Below are 18,463 nucleotides of genomic sequence, written 5' to 3'. Positions count from 1 at the left end.
TAACTTTCTCTCTCCTCCTGGGGGTTGGTGGAGTAGGCCCTCTCAACAACTTACAGATAGTTAAATCCATGTTGCTTAGCGTGCAGGGGGCTTCAGCCAGGGAAGGTGGCTTGAATTAGATGACAGAAGCCACTTTTATTTTTAGCGTTAAATCTCAGGGAACCAGCCCCTTTCTAGATCCTGCACATCTCAAACGGTGGCAGACGTCAGCAGAGGTGTGACCACTTCCTTCCTTCTTCACTTCACCTCCTTTCTTTCCAGAAAGAGGAAATGATGCGAGACCACGTTGCAGGCAGTGGCTCCCAGGCTCCCACTAGTCTCTCCCCCCTCCCAACTTGGGGACCTGCTCCCACAGACCTGTCCTCAGCGCAAGGCCCAGGTGGGCTCCTTGTCATCCTAGGAAGCCTAAGCCCTCAGGCTGCGCAGGCCCTTATGGTAGGAGGTTAGAATTTCTGGCACTGGCACTACTTCTATGTGACTTTGGGCAGGCTACTGTTCCTCTCTGGGTCTCTTGTTGCCCTTCCATCCAGTGGGAGCAAGAACAGGGCCCTGGGCTTCTCGCTTTCCATGGTGGGGTGAGGTAGACCACAGGAAAACTATTCCGAAGCTTGGCCAAGACCCGTTCGCCTACAGTTTCCAGCTGGTCAAAGTTGGGGGGGGGTTCCTAGAGCGCCGGGACCCTTCCCCGAGCTCCTCGCCAGCCCGCGGGCTAAGCCTGCCCACCCACTTCCCGCGAGCTCAGGCCCCGCCTCGGGGGAGGAGCCGAGAGGCGGCGCGGAGGCTCGCGGCGGAGCACAGCCTGCTTCTGTCGGCGCACGGGCAGCTGCGGCTCGGGGACTGCCGGACGGAGCCAGGGCCGGGAGCCGCTCGGGGCAGGCTCGGGAGAGCGGGTGAGTTCCTCGGCTACGTCGCCTCCTTCCTTGGCTTGACCCAGCAGGGGATGGCGATCTCGGCGGGGAGGTGATCCCAGCCCCTGAAGGTCTGCCTGGGGGTGTGTGGCGCGCTTTGGCCAAGGGCCGGCAGCTTAAGATAATTGGGGGAGGGGGGCACTAGAAAGGCGGGTACCCGGAGCGCTGGGTGCACTGGGGAGTCGGACTGGGGTGGGATCATTCCCCGGGTGTTGCGCGCCAATGATGAGGCCGGGTTGGGGGGCGCATTGGCAGGTTGCTGGCTGGGGCGCCGTGGCCTGATCTTGGAGCGGGCAGGGGGATTTCGTCCGTTTCTGGACTCCGGGGGCGCAAAGCCGGGAAGCGGGACGCACAACCAGCACCAAACGGCGCCGGCGCCCCGCCTCGGTCCGGCATGAGGGCGCCGCCCCCTCGCTTGGCGGCGCTGGGGCCCCGCAGGCAGCTGTTCGGCGCAGCGAGTGCTCCTGCCGGAGAGGGAGAGATCCCCGGGGCGGGCACCTCCGCGTGCAGACGCGCCCAGCCGCGGGGTCCCGCTGACAGCGCCTGCCCATCCCGGGGAGACCCCGCGCCTGGTTGTTCCCGGAGAGAGGTGCGCCCAGCTTCTCCAAAGGGCCGCTGTGCGCGGGCTGCTGGGTCCCCAGCGCCAGGAGCGCTTCTCTCGTCCTGAGTCCCGCGCGTCGACTCCGACCGGAGGAGCGCCCCCGAGCGCCTAGGATGGGCAGAAACCGTGCAGCCCGCCCCGGAGAGGCCGCGCAGACGGGTCTCCCCAAGGTCATCCGGAGTGCCCAGGCTGAGCTGCTCAGACAGCCCCGAGTGGAGAGCAGAGCGAAGGAGGCGTCTGCTGCCGCCTCCTTCCTTGATTCAGATCCCTCCCTCCTCCGCCTCCCCCAGCCCGACCCAGCTTCACTGGAGATGCTGATGATGCAGCTCGCAGCCCCGGGCGGATAATAGATCCCAGGCGAGCTGTGAATCTGGCCTTCCTGGGAGGACCGCGCGCAAAGCCTGGGACGCGGTGCTCCCGGGCACCCCAGGAGCGCAGAGAGAGAGGAGGCTGCAGCATGAGCGCTGCTCAGAACCGAAAGCCGAGCTGCTTGCGCGCCAATGTGATTGGATTCCACATAATAGGCCCCTGTTCTCGCTGTCATAAGCGCCCACCAGCTCTCCGCGGCCCCAGGCACCAGGTGCCGCCTCTGAATCACCCTCTGTGGAGGACTCCGGGGCCCTGAGGTGCCAGGCGCCCTTTTCGCAGGGCTTTCTCGGGAAGGGGCCTGTCGTTAACCGCCTCAGCCCGCGGGGGTGCTTTCCTGTGCGTTCTGCCATTTCCTGCGGCTGGTGAAGCACAGAAGAAAAACCCTTCATCTGGAAGGCTTCCTCCTGGGCGGCTAATAAAGCTGCTTAGCTCAACCAGTGACCGGCTCTTTGCCTGAGGGCAAGGCCCTTGGCCTCTTCAAGCTTCAGCTGCCCTGGGAAATGGGCTTCTGATCAGGCAGTGGGGTCGTGAAGTGCTTGGTGCAGTGGAGTACAGCCACGCGGCCACCCCTGGGTAAATCCCGGGCTTTTCCTAAGGGGTTTGAGTGGGGCGTGTCTCCTCTTTGAGGCAGGAGTAGAAGTGGAGCCCTGGTGGGTGGTTCTGCAGGGGCTGAGGGAATTGCCACATCTTCCTCCAGCTCTGTCATAAAGCCTGTAGGTGGATCGTGGGCACTGGTGAGTCCTTTCGGCTCCCTGCCTGCCCACAAGCGGCCTTCCCACACAACCCCCAGCCAGCCCCTTCTCTCCCACCTGCCACCAGGCTGCTGGAGGCAAAATGTCAGGCCACTTTGGAAGTCTACCCAACTGTGTCTTCTGGCACCTTCCTGCCCCCTCTCCGGGTCCCAGGTCTTCTTAGCCTCTGAAACGCCTTCCTTCAGGAAGACCACTTGATCCTTCCTCCTGCTCTGTCGGTCTCCTCCCTGTGACATTATTTGTGTGCCCTGAGGTTTCTGTGCTGGGACTCCTTGCGTCCTGGTGCTCTCTGGATCGGATATGACTGGCAAGGCCATGCATGCTCAGAGCCCATTCTGGTAATTGATGCTGGAGTGGGGGTAAAATTCTAATTTAGCTGTTGATTCTGTTCAGGAGCCTGAGCCAAAGGGTCGAGAGCCACGGGGCTGATGCAGGAAGGTGGGTTTTTGGTCAAGGCAAGAACCTTCCTGCAGAGCCCATTTGGACTCTTTGGAAGCTAGGGTTCTAGATTCTTCTCAAAACTCTTCTTTATTCCCAGAGTGAACATTTTCTGACCAACAGAAGCTGCCACCAGTATGGTTTTACAGATCATAGAAGGCACATACTTTGGTTTGTGTGCTCTGCTTGACCTGCAGGAACTACCCTCAACCTTTGCCCTCCTCCCCCACCCTAACTGCTCCATCCCCCACCATGCCTGACCCAGGACTTGAAGCATTTGGTGCATTTTGAATGCAGCTGGCATTCTTCCAGCAGAGACCAGGACCTTCTTTACCCCTGGCTCCAAGAAGGGCTTGGACACGCCTGCTTCCTGCGGAAAGCTACAAAGTATGAAGAGCAGGGAGCCAGATGGGTCCAGTTCCAATTATAGCTCTTTACTTCAAAGCTCTATGACCTTGGGTAAATTATTTACTCTGTGTCCTGGTTTTCTTAACTGTAAAATGGGAGTACTAGTAATGTCTGCTTCATGAGGTTGTGAGGATTCTGTGAGACCAAAATGCATCGAAAGTGCTTATTACAGCACCTGGTGTGGGCGGGAACGCAGGAAATGATTATTGTCACTCACCACCATTTCCTCCTTTGCATTGGGCTCTCAAAGGTCCCACTGCCTCCATTCTGGGGGAGTCAGACCTTTTCTGCCTCTGTCAGGACGGGGAAAGCCTCTCAGCCTGGAGCGCCTGAGGCCAACATGGGTCTGTCCCCAGGAAGTCTGTGGCTTGGCCTTCCTCACCTGGCTGCCATATCTCAGGATTCGCTGATTCATTCCGCAGGTGTTTACTCCATTCTAGACCTTATGCTTAGAAAGGGGCTTCGGGACGAATCAGGCAGCTCCCGTTCTCACTCTTTGGGGGAGAGGCAGGCCTGGGAACGGAGTGAGGACACTGGGACGACAGCTTCCCTGGCAAGAAAAGGGATGAATAGAGAGTGATGGATGAACAGGTGGGCTCAGGTGAGCCACCTGGGAGTCATTTCTGAGTGCCACTTTGTAGCTGGGTGGTGATGGACAGATGCCTGGGTAACAAACTCAGCTCAGGGCTTTCTAGGTATTAATCAGTGCTTGCAAATGTTAGTTGCTATTATTATTAATCTATGATGACCAATAACAGGTGGGCAAAATTTGCAGTTGGGAGCACATTTGAGCCCTTCAGACACAGTTTTCCAGGTGGCGGCTAATAGAGAGGTGGGCAGCCTGAGTAGACAGAACAGCTTGTGCAAAGGCATGGAGGCTTAAAGGCGTGGCTTCTCTGAGAGCAGTGGGCAGGAGTTGCAGCTGGAGTGTCATCATCACAGGGCTTGGCGGGGGCAGGGGCAGCAGGCAAGGTTAGGGAGGTAGGCAGAGGCCATCCTGCCATGGGGTCCGAATGATTAAACACTTGTTGACCCAAAGCAGGCACCCTGCAGCCTGTGGAGGGTTGTCTGACTATAGAGCCCGAGAAAGTCTAGGATTAACTTTGGCCTGGGAGGAAGGCTCGTCTCTGTTCACTTGCCAGTACATTAACTGTCCCTTTCTCTTCCTTGTACCAGGAAAGCACACAGGTCCCTTCCTTCATCCTGAGATGCTTTGCCTACTCTGCATATGTTTCTGTCTTCCTGGGACTGAGTTTCTCATTTGAAGGAAGGGTGTGTTGGTGGAGGAAGGGTCATGATCTGGCTCCCTTATTGATCACACTATTGTACGGAGTGCTTTTAGGGATGCTCGTCACTGTCTGAGGTCTTTGCTTGCATTGCTGTTGAATCTTCATACGAACTTATTGAAGTAGATGCATTTATCCCCATTGTACAGAAGGGGAAATTGAGGCACCAAGGTGAGGCTATTTGGTAAAGGGCATGCAGCTCATAAGTGGCAGGAACTCATGTCTGGGGGTCTCCAAAGTTGCTAGGTGCTATCCTGTACCGCCTCACTCATGTTCTTTGTAAATATCTAAAGCTGACTGCAGAATGTCTGGTGTCTTTCATGGTGTGCTCTTGGACACTGGGCAGTAGGCTCCTTGGAGATGGGTCACAGTGGGCTGTACTCTGGGTACCTGGGGACTGTCCCAGTCTCTCCCTGCTCTGATTTTTGGGAAGGCTGTGTGTGCAGGCACCTGGCAAGTGGGAGGTGTTCTTGGATGTCTCTGAGTTCAGGGCAGCATTCCTGGTTCCAGTTCTGCTAGTGTCCCACAATTGTGCCTGATGCAGGCAGTTTGCAGCTTGATTGATGTGGCAGGTGGTGGTTGAGCTTCACAGTGACCCCAGGAAGGAAGGAGTCTTTTAGGATGGCTAGTCAGAACATCATGTGACCACATACCCTACCTGTTTACAGAAGACAAATGCTCAAATTTCCTTTTCTGTAGGAGGCAGGGTTTAGGGCCAGAATTCAAATCCTGTCTCTGCCTTTGTCCACCGTTTGGGCCCTGGGCAGTTTCTTCATCTGGAAATACAGATCATATACACCTTATGTACATATACCACTCAGAATTGTCCTAAGAATTTGTAATTAAAGATAAAATAACCGGCTTCCAAGTGGTAGATAATATTGGTATAATATCGACAACATTTTCCTCTGTGCTACCTGTCAGCTGTGATTATATGGCGATTTGTGATCATTGCTCTTTTAGTTTGTCTCTCCCACTAGACCAGTGGGTCTCAACTGAGAGCAGTTGGCCCTTTAGGGGACATTTGAGATGTCTGGAGACATTTTTGGTTGTCACAACTGGGGAGGCGCCGATGGGGAGGGGAGTTGCTGGCATCTAGTGGGTAGAGGCCAGGGATGCTTCTAAATATCTGACAGTGCCCAGGACAGTCCCCCAACAACAACGACTTCTCTGACCCCAAATGTCAGTAGTGCCGAGGTTGAGAAAGGTTACCTAGCTGCATAAGGTCAGTGACTGTGTCTAATTCATTCAGCTCTGTGTCCCCAGTTGCCCAGCATGAAGCCTGGTACATGGGAGACCATCAATATGCATTAAAGGGATGAATGAGGACTGGGAAGGCCTTGTGACCCTGGGAGTCCCAGGAGTTTGGCTTGCGGGACATTTTGAATGGGCAAGAGTTTTAGATGAACTTGTATGATGAACAACCAATTGGTAGTTCAAGCCAAAGAAATTCAGACCAAACTATTTTCCTTCCTAAGCAGGTGCTTGCCGTCCTGAATTATCTGAATTGTGGCTACATGAGCAATTTGCTCATGTAGATACAGGAGGCAGGGTCAAGGGCATGTAGGTGCTGATGAGGAACGCCCTGTTGGCCAGGCCCTGGGGATTCGCCTAGCTGGGGCGCAGCTGCTCTCAGCTTCCTGTTTTTTCCCCTTGCTGGTGGAATGAAGGAAATGCACTGAATGGCTATTTTTCCACTGACATTTACAGCAGTGTGATAGGTCTTGGATTAATGAGGTCAAGCTCCGGTGTGAAATCTGCCTGATAACTTGAATCTTGGCCAACAGGAGACATGGCTTGTTTTCTTTGGGCCATTTGATGTCTTTGGATGGCTTTGGCCAGGGAAGCAGGGGTCAGTGTACAAAAGAAGGGAATGTTTTACACCCTGGACTTATAGAGGCTGGAGTTGTTGTCTCTTTTTCAATTAACTGGGAAGGTTTCTTTTCATGTCGCCTTTGAAATACATAACTCATCAAAGCAAAGGTTCACTGTGGGCCCCAGGCTGGCTGCTGAGTATAGATCTGGGCTTTTGAAAAGATCAGGTCATTTTTCTGGGGCTCTCTGGGAGTTTGAAGGGGCTATCTGGAAAAGATAGGCCCCCAAAGGGTGTTTGCACAGGGTAGAGGTGCACATTAGTTAGAAGTTACTTTGAGGGGGGGAGGGATCTGGGGCATGTGCCCCAAACTTGCTCACAAATCATCTTGAGGTTCCTATAAAATGCAGAATCTGATTCAGTAGGGCTGGGGCCTGAGTGCATTTCTAACAAGCTCCCATGGGGAGCCGTTCTGCTGCTCTATGAACTGCACTTTGAGTAGCAAGGGTCTGGGGAACCCCAAGACTATAGGAGAGGGGTCCCTGGTGTAACCCCCCCCGAGCATGCAAATTGAGCCTGCTGTGCCCACTTGCACAGCCACATAATAATGAAGACACATAATAACTGTGCTCCTTCTCTATGTGCCCAAGCGTTAGTCCAAACCTGAAAGAAAGGCTGCCTGCAGTCTGTCTCTCAAGGAGCACCTGTAACAGCCAGAACAGGTGTGAGGGGCTGCTAACGCTCCGGAGGCATGTGTCCAGGGACCTGGTCACCTGGCGCTTGTTAAATATACAGATCCCTGCGTCCTAGCCCAGCCCCAGGCCCTGGGAGCCTGTACTGTGAAAAAATGTGCCAGGTAATTCTGATTCACAGCCAGGCTGGTGGAAGGGAAGCCAAAGGGAAGGACTGGCAGCACATGGAAGTTAATTGCTCAGCAGGACCGGTGTAAGGTTGCAGAGTTGTGTATTGCCAGTGGCACCTGGGTGAGGTAGGGGCCAAAACCTAGCCTGTTCCACTTGTCAAGATCGGCACCCTACAGGGTTGCATCTACCTGAAAGGAAGGGCACTTTCTCCAAGAGGTGGCATTACTTCTAGTCTGATTTTATTGCTGGGGAAAGTGAGGCACTGAGAGGTTCCATGACTTGTCCCAGGTCACACAGCCATTAAGTGATGAACCTAGGATTTTAATCCAGGGCATCTGGCTTCATAATCCTTGCATTTAATCATTATACTCCCTGGCTTTTCTTTGAACAAAAATACTGTTGTGCTTTGTGGGGCTGCCCCTACTCTGAGGGGGAGTGCCTTTTTCTACTTACCCAGATGGGGGAAAGGCTAGCAATGACCTTGGCTGGCTCTGGAGTCAGATCTGGGCTTGATCCTTGCCTCTTCCGCTTACTGTAACCTTGAGCAAGTTACTTGCTTAGCTTTGATGAGCCTCAATTTCCCTGTGTGTAAAATAGGATGAATAATAGTATGAGATGATATGATTAACCATGTAGCCTCTGCTCTGCACAGAGGATGTACTCGACATATATCAACAATAATTACTACATTAGTATCAGCAAAGTCAGCCCCTGGGAGTCATAGGTGGTAGAGGGAAGAGGTGAACAGAGAGCCCCGTGCCATTTATGTCCCTGGGGGCAGATGGCTGTTTTTGCTCACCCAGGTTACTTATGTCTATTAATTACCTGGTATCCGTAGCCTTTGCTTCTTGGCACTGGTTAGAGGCCCCAGTGTCCATACCAGCCTGGTGAGTTCTCAGAATTTCTTGGCTTCCAGAATGATCCAGTCTTAAATCTGAACTGGCTTTATTTCCTGTCATCCAAGAGCAAATAAAAGGCTCACATTCGCACATGTATTTTCTTCAGGGCTCTTGGTCCTTCTCAGTGACTCTCTCTGTATCCAGGTTCCTTTCCAGATGTAGTTGTCCTGGACTTGCCCATGAACTGCACAGAGAGCAAACACTGCCTTACAGACATTGCCTTAGAAGGAAATAGGGAAGATTTTCACCAAAAAAAGAATACAAACTTATTAAAATTCAAAGAGTGCAGAAATGTAGAAAATGGACAGTGAAATTTCTCCAGCCATCATCCCCAGCCACTGATTTATTTTCCCCAGAAGAATGAGTCTTCCCATAAATTTCTCATGCACACACAAGCCCACATTCATTTGCATGTCTATCCTTTTTCCTTTTTAACATACCTATACAACTCTCTTCTGAAACTTCCTTTTTCAGTGAATTTATCTTAGTACGTGTCAACACACAGATATACCTCAGTCTACATGCTATTCCAGTAATAAAAACTATCATAATTTATTTTCTAACTCCTTGCTGATAGTTAAGATTGTTTCCAGTTTTTTTCCTACTACATATGTAAGATGCTGCAATATCCTGGCTGGCACAGCACATCTCTTTGTGTACTGGCATGATTTTATCAGTAAGGAAAATTCCCTGCAGTTTGGATTATGACAGACATTGTGAAATTGTCCTCCCAAGTGGCCAAAACAAGCTCTCTTCCCTTAAAGTATGTGTGAATGCCTCTTTCCCCATCCTCTGCTCCAACACTGAGTATTAAGTAATTTAAATTTTTGCTAGTCTGATAGGAATAAAATGGAAAGTATATTTCTGAGTCCGGTCCCACAGTAATTCGGATTTTATGACCTCTTAGACTGTGCCTACATAAAGATTGTTAAATATTCAGGAACTACATTTGACCTGGCCTTATGCTTGAATTTAGAGATATAAAATTAAATTAAACCAGTTTTTGCCCTCGGGTTGATCCCCATCTCCTGGAGGAAACAGACATGTGGACAAGTAAAATAAGAGCAAAACGGTGTGGTTCAAGTGTGCTCGAGCAGTGCATAAGCTAAGCGAATTTTTGTTTGATAAACTATCATACAAAATATCATAAATGAATTTGTAAGATACATTATATGCTATGTCCTGGGGGCAGAGAGGATACTGAAGTCCTCAAAAGAAAACAGCTTGGTTAGAAGCAGAAAAATCACGCAAGTTAGACCTCATCGGGGCAGCAGAAAAGGCGGGCGGCTGGGAAGAAAACGTAATTTTGAAATAGTCTCTTTGGTGGCTTCCGTGTTTACTGGTGGGGTTTGCTTAAGGGAGGCTGTACAGAAACCCAGCTGAGTTTGCAGCTGGCGCTGATTACCAATCCCTCCTACCTGGGCAAATGTATAGGTTAGTCCAGAAGGAGCACAAGTGAGAACAAAGGAACAGAAAGTTCCACAGCCTTGGAGCTCCTAGAGGCTGAATGTGTGTGGCATGAATAGGCAGCTGCACCAGGGGTTTTGCCAGCGGGTGTGTTCTGAACAGTGCCCATTGCTGAGTGGAGGCACAGAATGGGTGTTCAGCGAATAGTGAGCATCAAAGATGTTTCTGTCTTGCAAGGGGACCTCCTACTCAAAAAGAACAGATCCGTTTAGAACGTGGTATGGTCACTAATCTAACCACTTGTGGGGAGCCATACCTTATCTATACATTTTCTTTGGGCCACCTGTCCCAGGTATCTCTTCATTCACTTGGGTTATCTTAAGAGCAACACAAGGCAAGGAGCAGTTGAGAATATGTGAAACAGTGCTGTGGAATGAACTAACCATTGTCTTACAACAAATCACCTAAGCAAGGATAGACGAAGCCATGCAAGGCTTGCAACCTTGAAGAGACTGTGACACTCTCGGCAATCCTGACCCATCCTTTCAAGGAAGGCAAGGCGGTGGGGGGGGGCCAGGTGAGGTGTGTCCTGGTGTAGCCGTCAGTGTTCAACCTCTTCCCCGGTTAGCCAGGTCTGTTTTGTCTGGTTTGATGCTATTGCTCTGGTTCCAAGGCAAAAGGCCACTTCTTACAACAGCACTGATGGAAGATTCTTAGTGAATTTTTAGCCTCTTGGTCTCCCCCACTCTTGTCTGCCCTCTCCCATTTATTGAATACCTGCTGTGTTCTGGGGAGCTCTATGGTGGGATGTAAAGGTGAATAACATACCTCTTGTCTTTTGAGAGCATCTAGTCCAAGAAAGAGGCAGATCTAAAACTAACAATTACTTAAAAATATTGAGTGCCACAAGAGAGATGTGGTCAATTCCCTGGAACCAGGGAGGAGAAAGAAACCATTTTGGCACAGGGCAGATAAAGAACAATTCAGAGGGAATCAAAGGAGCATTGAGACAATATTGTGTAAATGAGACAAGGCAAGGGTCAGCATGGTTCTTGGAAAGCACTTAAGGGATGATTGATACAGTATTATAGCTCTTTTACTAGCTCTCAAACAACAGAGGAGCTTGCCAGGTAGAGAGAGAGTGAAGGCTCTCGCTACCCCATGGACCAGAGGATGAAGGTGAGGTGAGTGCTGTGTAGTGGAAGTGGCATGGGCTTTTCAGCAGAGAAATGTAAATCTGTGTTCAAATCCTAGTTCCTCCATTTACTAGTGACTTCAGGCATTGTCAAGATAAGCCTCCATTCCCATATCTACCTATTGGGGATAATGATACCTGTTTTTAAAAGCTCAGTGTAGGGATTAAAGTTAATTTATAGCAGAGTCTCAGCAAGTGCTGGGTACCATTGCAGAGATATGAATCCATCAGACCTGTTCAGTGTACATGCAAAATTGAGTGTTTAGTGGGTTGGGTGTGTGGAGGGATGTTGGGATGGCTAGAGATACAGCTACAGTGTCAAGGCCAGGTACCAGACAGTCTGTACTGTTAGGGTGATGAGCTTAGACTTGACTCTGTAGGCAATGGGGACCCATTAAATACTTCCCTAGAAGGGAAATACAGGACCAGACTTGGTTTCAGAGTGACACCTCTGCCAGTGGTGTGGATGGTGAATTGGAAGTTAAGAAATGGTGGCAAGGAAACGACTTTGGGAAGTGCTGCATCCCATGTTCCTCTCTTGGAAATCCTCAGCTCACATTAGTGTACTGAAACGTCCGTTGCGCCCTGCAGTCAGGTACTACCTGGAGCGGCAGAAGAGGGCAGTGATTAAGAGCATAGGCTTCAGCGTCAAGGCCAATGTGGACTCGAATCCTAGCCCAGTTGCTTACTGGCTGTGTGACCTTGGCAATTACTTAACCCCCTGAGCTTTATTTAACCCTTTTGTACAATGAGAATTAATAGTACTGTTCTCATTGACTTATTATGAAGATTAAATGAGATAGTGTAGATAAAACACTTAGCCTAGCTCTAGGAATTCAGCAAGTGCTCAATAAAAATGAAGAATCAGAATTATAAAAATTACATATTTGACCATGGAACCCCTGTAGCCATCTCCGGAGCTTCCAGTGTTCTACAGAAAATATCCTGCATTAGACTTTCTGGAGAAGCCAGCAGCACTTTCTGTTCCAAGAAAGAGGAAGGAGAGTTGCCAAGTTCTAACACGGTGGTTCTTGGATGCACATTAGACCCACCTGGGGAGCTTTTAAAGATTTCAATGCCTGTCTGCGCCCCAGACCAGTTAAACTAGAATCTCTTGAGGTGGGACACAGGCAGTATTTAAAATTTTTTAAGCATGTATAAGGTAAAACCAATATTTAGAAATGTATACAAACCCTAAGTGAATGAATTTTGCACAAATGAAACATGCCTATGTAACCCACATCCTACTCAAAAAACAGAGTTATACCAGTACTCCAGAAGCCCCTGTATGTCCCTTTCCAGGCACCCCCCAACTACTATCCTTGATTGATAACAACATAGACTAGCTTTGCCTATTGTTGAATTTTACAGAAATGGAATCATAGAGTATGCTTTTCTGTGTGTGTGTGGCTATTTGGGTTAGCACTGGGAGAGCCCTCCCTAGTGTTGAGGATAGACTGCTAATTTTCACTGCAGCACACCATCCCTTGTGGAATATACCATAATTCTTCTCTAGACCACTGTTGGTGGGCATTTTGGAGAGTTTATACCTTGGGACTATTATACACAGTGCTATTAACATTCTTAGAAATGCTTTTTGGTGAATATGCATAGAAATTTCAGTTGGGTATATGCCTAGGAATGAAATTGAATTATAGGGCATGTGTATGCTCAGCTTTAGAAGATATTGCTGAGCAGTTTTCAAAAGTGGTGGCACCAATTTGCATTCCCAGTATATAAGGGTTCGTGCCAACAGTTGCTATTTTCTGTCTTTAAATTTTTGGGGGTCATTCTGGTGGCTGTAGAGTAGTCTTGCTCTTGATCTATGTTCCCAGCTCTCTAGGTGATTCCAACGTACAACCAAGTGTGAGAACTTCTTTCCTAACAGATTTTGAAAAAAGGAAATTCCTGTTAATGGAACTAGATAAAAAGACAGTAAGATAGCCAGTGCCTCCCCACTGACGCCCTTGGATGTCTGTACCCAGAGTTTTTTTTTTAACAGATCTGATCTATCTAATCAGCTGGTAGAGGACGCTTTTGCTGTGGAGAATGTCGAGGTGTATCAAACCTGACAGTTGCCCTTCATTCCTGTGTGTTTTATGTGGGGCACATGGTTCTGTCAGGACTGATCTGGAAGCTGGAAAGAGGCCATGGCAGGACCTCACTCTCTTTTCCCAATTTAAGACCTGAAAGAGAAGGGAAGGCATGCTCGGTGACCAAGTTGTCTGTACAGCTGTTGTCTGATGAAAAGATCTGGTCTCTGGGACCAGAATTTAAGATTTTTCTGTTTTATTTTTGTTTCCCAAATTTTGCGCAACACGTAGCCTTTTGAAGGTGCTCAAAAAATGGTCACTGAAGTCAATATTAGAATTGTGTAAGTCTCCCTAGTGAAAAGCACAACTCACCTGAGTGCAGGTGTTGGTGGGGATATAGCTGATCTCATTAACAGTTTTTGGTTCTCTTCCTTGTAGTTTCTATGTTGAGGCTTATATTTACCATTTGTTCATTTACTTTCCTTTACATCCTTGAGCAAAGTTATAATAGCTGCTTGAAAATCCTTATGTGCTACCTCCAACTTCAGGGTCATTTGGGGGTAGGTCTCCATTGACTGCCTCTCTTCTTAAGTTTGTGTCACATTTTCATGTCTTTTTGTTTAAAATATTTTTTTCTAGCAATTTTGGATTACATCCTGAACATTGTGAAAGAGGCTTGAAGAGACTCTTGATTCTGTTCTATTCCTCAGAACAGTGATGATAACTTTGGTTTGTTTATCAGGCAGTTAACTAGACGGAACACAAACCCTAGACTCAGTTTCCCCTGGGTAGCCAACAGCTAAGGTCTTTCTTCAGTTAGTTTAGACTTAGTCGGCTGCTTGGAACCTGCTCTGTACGTGCGTCATTCAGGGGAATTTGGGCAGAATTTGTACTCAGAATTTGGGGCGTTACATGGCTATTTTCTGAGACATCTCTCCTCACTTTACAGCTGTAGTTACCTGAACTCTGTTCTGTAATTCCTCAAGCAGTAAAAGCGAAGGCTTCTTTCCAAGTTGCAGCCACCATGTACAGCATTGACTGTGGCCTGCCCTCAGATAAAAGTTATAAAAACACAGATGTCGCCACTGTCATTTCTTTCTTATAAGTGTTGACCCCTCCCCTACAGTTTCTGTATGCTTGTGGCTGCACAGATCCAGTGCCTCCCAATAGGATATTTATGTGTGGGTATGTGTAGAGTTTATAATACTCACATGTGGAAGTGCAGGTCTGATAAGGGCCACTGTACCATTACTAGAAACAGAACCTTTCTGATCAATGGTTTTGTTCATTAAGGGACCCTCAGAGCCCCCTGATTTTACTGCCTAGCACACAGTAGATGGCAATAGCTATTTATTTATTGACTAAATGCATGATGTTTTAAATTAAAAATGGAAGTGAATTAGGGGGGAAAATTGCCAGGAAAAATCCTGAAATCACTTACCTGTTGATGACATCGATACAAAATAGAGAGGGTGCTTAGTAATTTGCTGGAGAAAATGATGAGTGAGAGGATTGGAATAACATTAGGGCCCCAGGTATCTAAGTGTAGACCAAAGTGACCAACAAAGAGAACCTGAGATTTCAACACAAGGAGATAAATTCAGTTGTGATAGTAACATCACTTTCATGGGAGTGAATCTATGGCTTAGGGAGAATTTACCATGTTCAACAGAAATAAAGCTGGTTAAAGGGGAAGCAGAGGTATGCTTGGAGTTCTGTACATCCCAGAGGAGCCAGGAGGAGAGAATCAAAGAGAAGGAACTTTGGCTGGAGATCAAAGAGGGGAGGATCCGAAGTAATATAAAGGCAGTCTACTACAGCTTGCCTCTCTCTGCGTGGTGACCTGGAAGGTCACAAATCCAGTACTGAGAGACTTCAAAGACTGGGTTGGATGGAAACTTCATTTACCAAAATGCAGAGCATCTGGAAACTTCCTAATTTAGTCTGCCGACAATGGCTTCTCTCAGTGAGTAGAGGAAAGAGGACAGTTGCTGTTAGGTATCTGGTTTGCCAGCTGTTGGGTGATGTGAAAATCAAACAGTTCACCAACAAAGGGAACGCTAGTCATAGGGGACTGAGCCCACAGGGGCTTGGAAGGCAGCTCTTAATGAAATTCAGGATGAAATACGTGTATTTTCTGCCTGAGCCTCCAAAGGTAACAGTGACTCCAACATTAAGGGAAGTTACGGCCTCAATCAGTTCTCGCCCTGCAGATGTTTCATTTTACCTCCTTCAAGGATTTATCTTCTTGCTACCAGTTGTGCTTCTCTGGCCCATCTTTGCTGTCTGAAGTTTTTTTTTTCTTTTATTTTCAAGCAGGGGAGATATTAAAAATACTTGACCATCATGGCATGGGCCCAGACCACCCAAAAGAGAGGCTAGCCACAAACGCATAGAATTGATACTCAGTTACTTACAAGTTCCTTACTTCTCTGAATCTCAGTTTTCGCCTCTTTGAAGTGGGGATAATACCTACATTGCAGAATTAGTGCAGTGATTCCAAGATATGTTCCATGTGAAGAGCCTGACACTTGGGAGGTGTGCTGTGCATAGAAGCTGCGATTATTACCCCGTGTTTCTAATCTCTGGGAGCATTTCCTCTGCTCAGTTTACAGATTCTGTGGTGCTTATCTTCAGTTTCATTCAGCAAATGTCTTACTCTCTACTGACTTCAGCAAGTATTTGTTCTTTAATAAATTGATCTGTTTGGTTTCTTAGTCAAAATGGCCTCTTATCTTCCTGATCACTAATACGGTGGATTTTCTGAAATCCGCTTGCATTTCACGAGAAAGATCTGTTAAAGCACTTACGGTTCTTTTAGAATTTTTCCTACTTCCTTTTTCCCCTTCTCCTTTTATGTATGTAGACTTTAGAATTAAGCAGACCCGGATTTGAATCCAGCTGCACCATTTCCTGACCATGCACCTCCTCGCTTGCTGGCCGGCCTCTGCGTCGCTCTAGCCTACCCCTCCTCCTCCTGCCTTCGTCCAGTGCAGGGCTTCCTCCTTCAAGTCCAGCTCTCTGCTTTGTATTGTCCTTGCTTCCTCAGAATTAATCTCTAAACACCATCGAACAAACATTCTGAAAATCTTTTTAGAATTTCCATCCCAGCCACTCCTAATTGGATAAGAACACCCCTGGCTGAGGGGGAGGAGATAGCTTGCTAGGGATGTCTTTGAGGTTTCCCAAGTGGAGAGAGGGGTCTTGTTAGGAAGCAGACCCCAGTCCCCTTCCTCCTTCATGTTGGTAATGGAGCGGGGCCCAAGATGCTCGGGATGGAAGAGACACTGGTCCCTTCTGGTGGTAGTACCTTAGCCCCCCCTGCTTCTAGAACAGGCCCATCCAGTTACCAGCACAATGCTCATTTCCTACACTCCCAGGACAGAGTTGGAGAGGTGGCAGACAACTGCAGGGCTGCTGCCACCGTTTGCTTGGATAGGCTCAGAATACTGCTTCCTAGAACCTGGGTCCAGTCAATTTAAGGAGATGGAGTAATGGAGTACAGGTCCTTCTTCTACCCCCTAGGGCAAATACTGGGGGAAATTCCTACTAGAAGCTAAGATATTCTTGATTCTTGTCTACCATTGAGGCCACAGTGATTTTGTGGTGCTGTTTGCATGATATACTGGGACTTGAGGGGCCCATCCAATCTATCTGATAAGTTTCTGGATGTTTAAGACTACAGGATTTTGAACAATGGGCAAACGAAGTATTGAAATCTGAGTTTAGGCAAGGATGATGGAGAACGGAATTACATGCTCAGTGGGTATACAGCCCCCTCCCACTCCTTCGTCCATGGCAGACATTACTAATCAGTCCTGTTACCACGTGTGGCCTCATGAGCCCTCCCCTCAGCGTGTTCCGGGTAGTCACACCGACCCAAGGGTTGTTACAACAAAGGGAAGCATGACCATGGATGTCACTGAGCGGGGGAGGCAGAGGAGGCACGGGCCTCTCCAGTCTTAGCCATTGTGAACGGCCATCCCCAGCTTAATAAATGTGTAACCCAGGAGGGCATTCTGTGGCCACAGGTGGCCTCCTTTAGAAAATGATCCCTCCAGCTGCAAAGGGAGTTTTTTATCTTCGTGCAGAGGGAGGGGGTGGACCACACTCCTCCAAGCTTGGAGAAACAGTATGTGTAATTTGACTCCCATTTCCCCAGGCTTAGCTGTTACATAAGCTTTTTTAGAAGACTGGCTGTTTGGTTTAGCACTGTGACTGTGACTGACTGATATACTCATAGACATCATGTCAGCTTTGTGTGTGCCCCATCCTTGGCACCTTTCTTCTGGCCCCTGCAGCCTCCCCCACACTGGCATTCCTCCCTGCAGGCATGTGGGCCTCTCTGTAGGTTCAGGTTCACTGGGAGAAGCTCGGCGTGGAGGACTGGCGTGTTCGTGGCTTTTCCTTCACCTGTTTGAGCCATGACTCCCTTTGAAGTTTTACTGGAGCTGAGCCTGGAAAAGCTGTCTCGCCTTCGCAGGCAGAACGAATCTAAAACATCGTCTACCAGTATCTGCCTGGAATGGTCCTTCCAGGCTGTCAAGCCTGGTGGCTACCAAGTGCTGGGCTGCAAATGTGCATGATTGAGTGTTTGCTCCTAGGACAGATGACCTGTCTGCCAGGCCAGCACTGGGGCTCACTGGGCCAGTCCCACCCACCACCCTACATGGACCTTCTTTTTCATCAGTCTCTTGAGTGGCCTTGGAGTTCCTGGTGGTGGGCACCCTGGCCCCATGGGATCACTGGGCTTTGTGGGATGGTCAATGTTAGACTGTTTTTCTCATGCGGGGCTGATCCTACTTCTTCATTCTGCCTGTCCATGATCCTAACTTACTCTCTAGGGATCTGAGGAAAAGCTAGTCCTTGCCCTCAGGGCTTTTGTTAAGGCCTGGTCCTATACTCCCTAGATGGCCCAGCCAATTCACACAGAGGTCAACTTATTATTCCAATGCTCAACATGATCTTTTAACTAAGAAAGCTCAAGATGCATCAATTGCTTGACCATTCTTTGTTTTTGTTGAACTTGTGGGTTTTGAATCCTGCTGCCCTCCTCTGCCCTGCCCCTCCCTCCAAAGTCTTGCCAAATTGGGTCATAGTAAATGGGCTTCAGGGGACAGGGCCAAGTGGGGGCCAAGCCCAGGTCCACCACCCGGAGGTCTGAATGAAGGAGCACAGCTGTGAGAGGTGGAGTTAAGGAGCAGACCCTTGGGGACCCAAGTCCCATGACACATTTAAAACCAAAATATCTGTCTTGGATGACTGTGCCCAAGTTCATCCTGTCAGAGAAAGGATGGTCCGTCCCCAAAATCCCATGAGAATGGGGCTGCAGGCGACAAGGCTGATTTCTAAGTCAGGTATCTGGAGCCCCGGAAGTCTCTGTGCTGATGAGCAAAGCATCTTTACCCTGGGGAGGTGGGACGGAGGGGGGAAATGACGCTGTGATTCATACCGGTGTGTTGTGGGAGGCGGGGGCTTGCATCCTTTAGGG

General features: G+C 48.9%; 1 protein-coding gene across 2 annotated transcripts in view; it reads left to right on the top strand.

Moving 5' to 3' along the window:
- The first annotated feature begins 732 nt into the window (after positions 1–732).
- Positions 733–18,463, top strand: part of PPP1R16B (protein phosphatase 1 regulatory subunit 16B) — a 94,171-nt gene continuing 76,440 nt past the window's right edge. For both annotated transcript variants that reach the window (XM_037012863.2, XM_037012864.2), the window contains exon 1: positions 733–890. The gene's annotated coding sequence lies outside the window, so the exon portion shown is untranslated. The remainder of the gene's footprint in view (positions 891–18,463) is intronic.

The sequence above is a fragment of the Manis javanica genome, chromosome 5 (assembly GCF_040802235.1).
Source record: "Manis javanica isolate MJ-LG chromosome 5, MJ_LKY, whole genome shotgun sequence".
NCBI lineage: Eukaryota > Metazoa > Chordata > Mammalia > Pholidota > Manidae > Manis > Manis javanica.
This window is presented reverse-complemented; position numbering and strand designations above follow the sequence as displayed.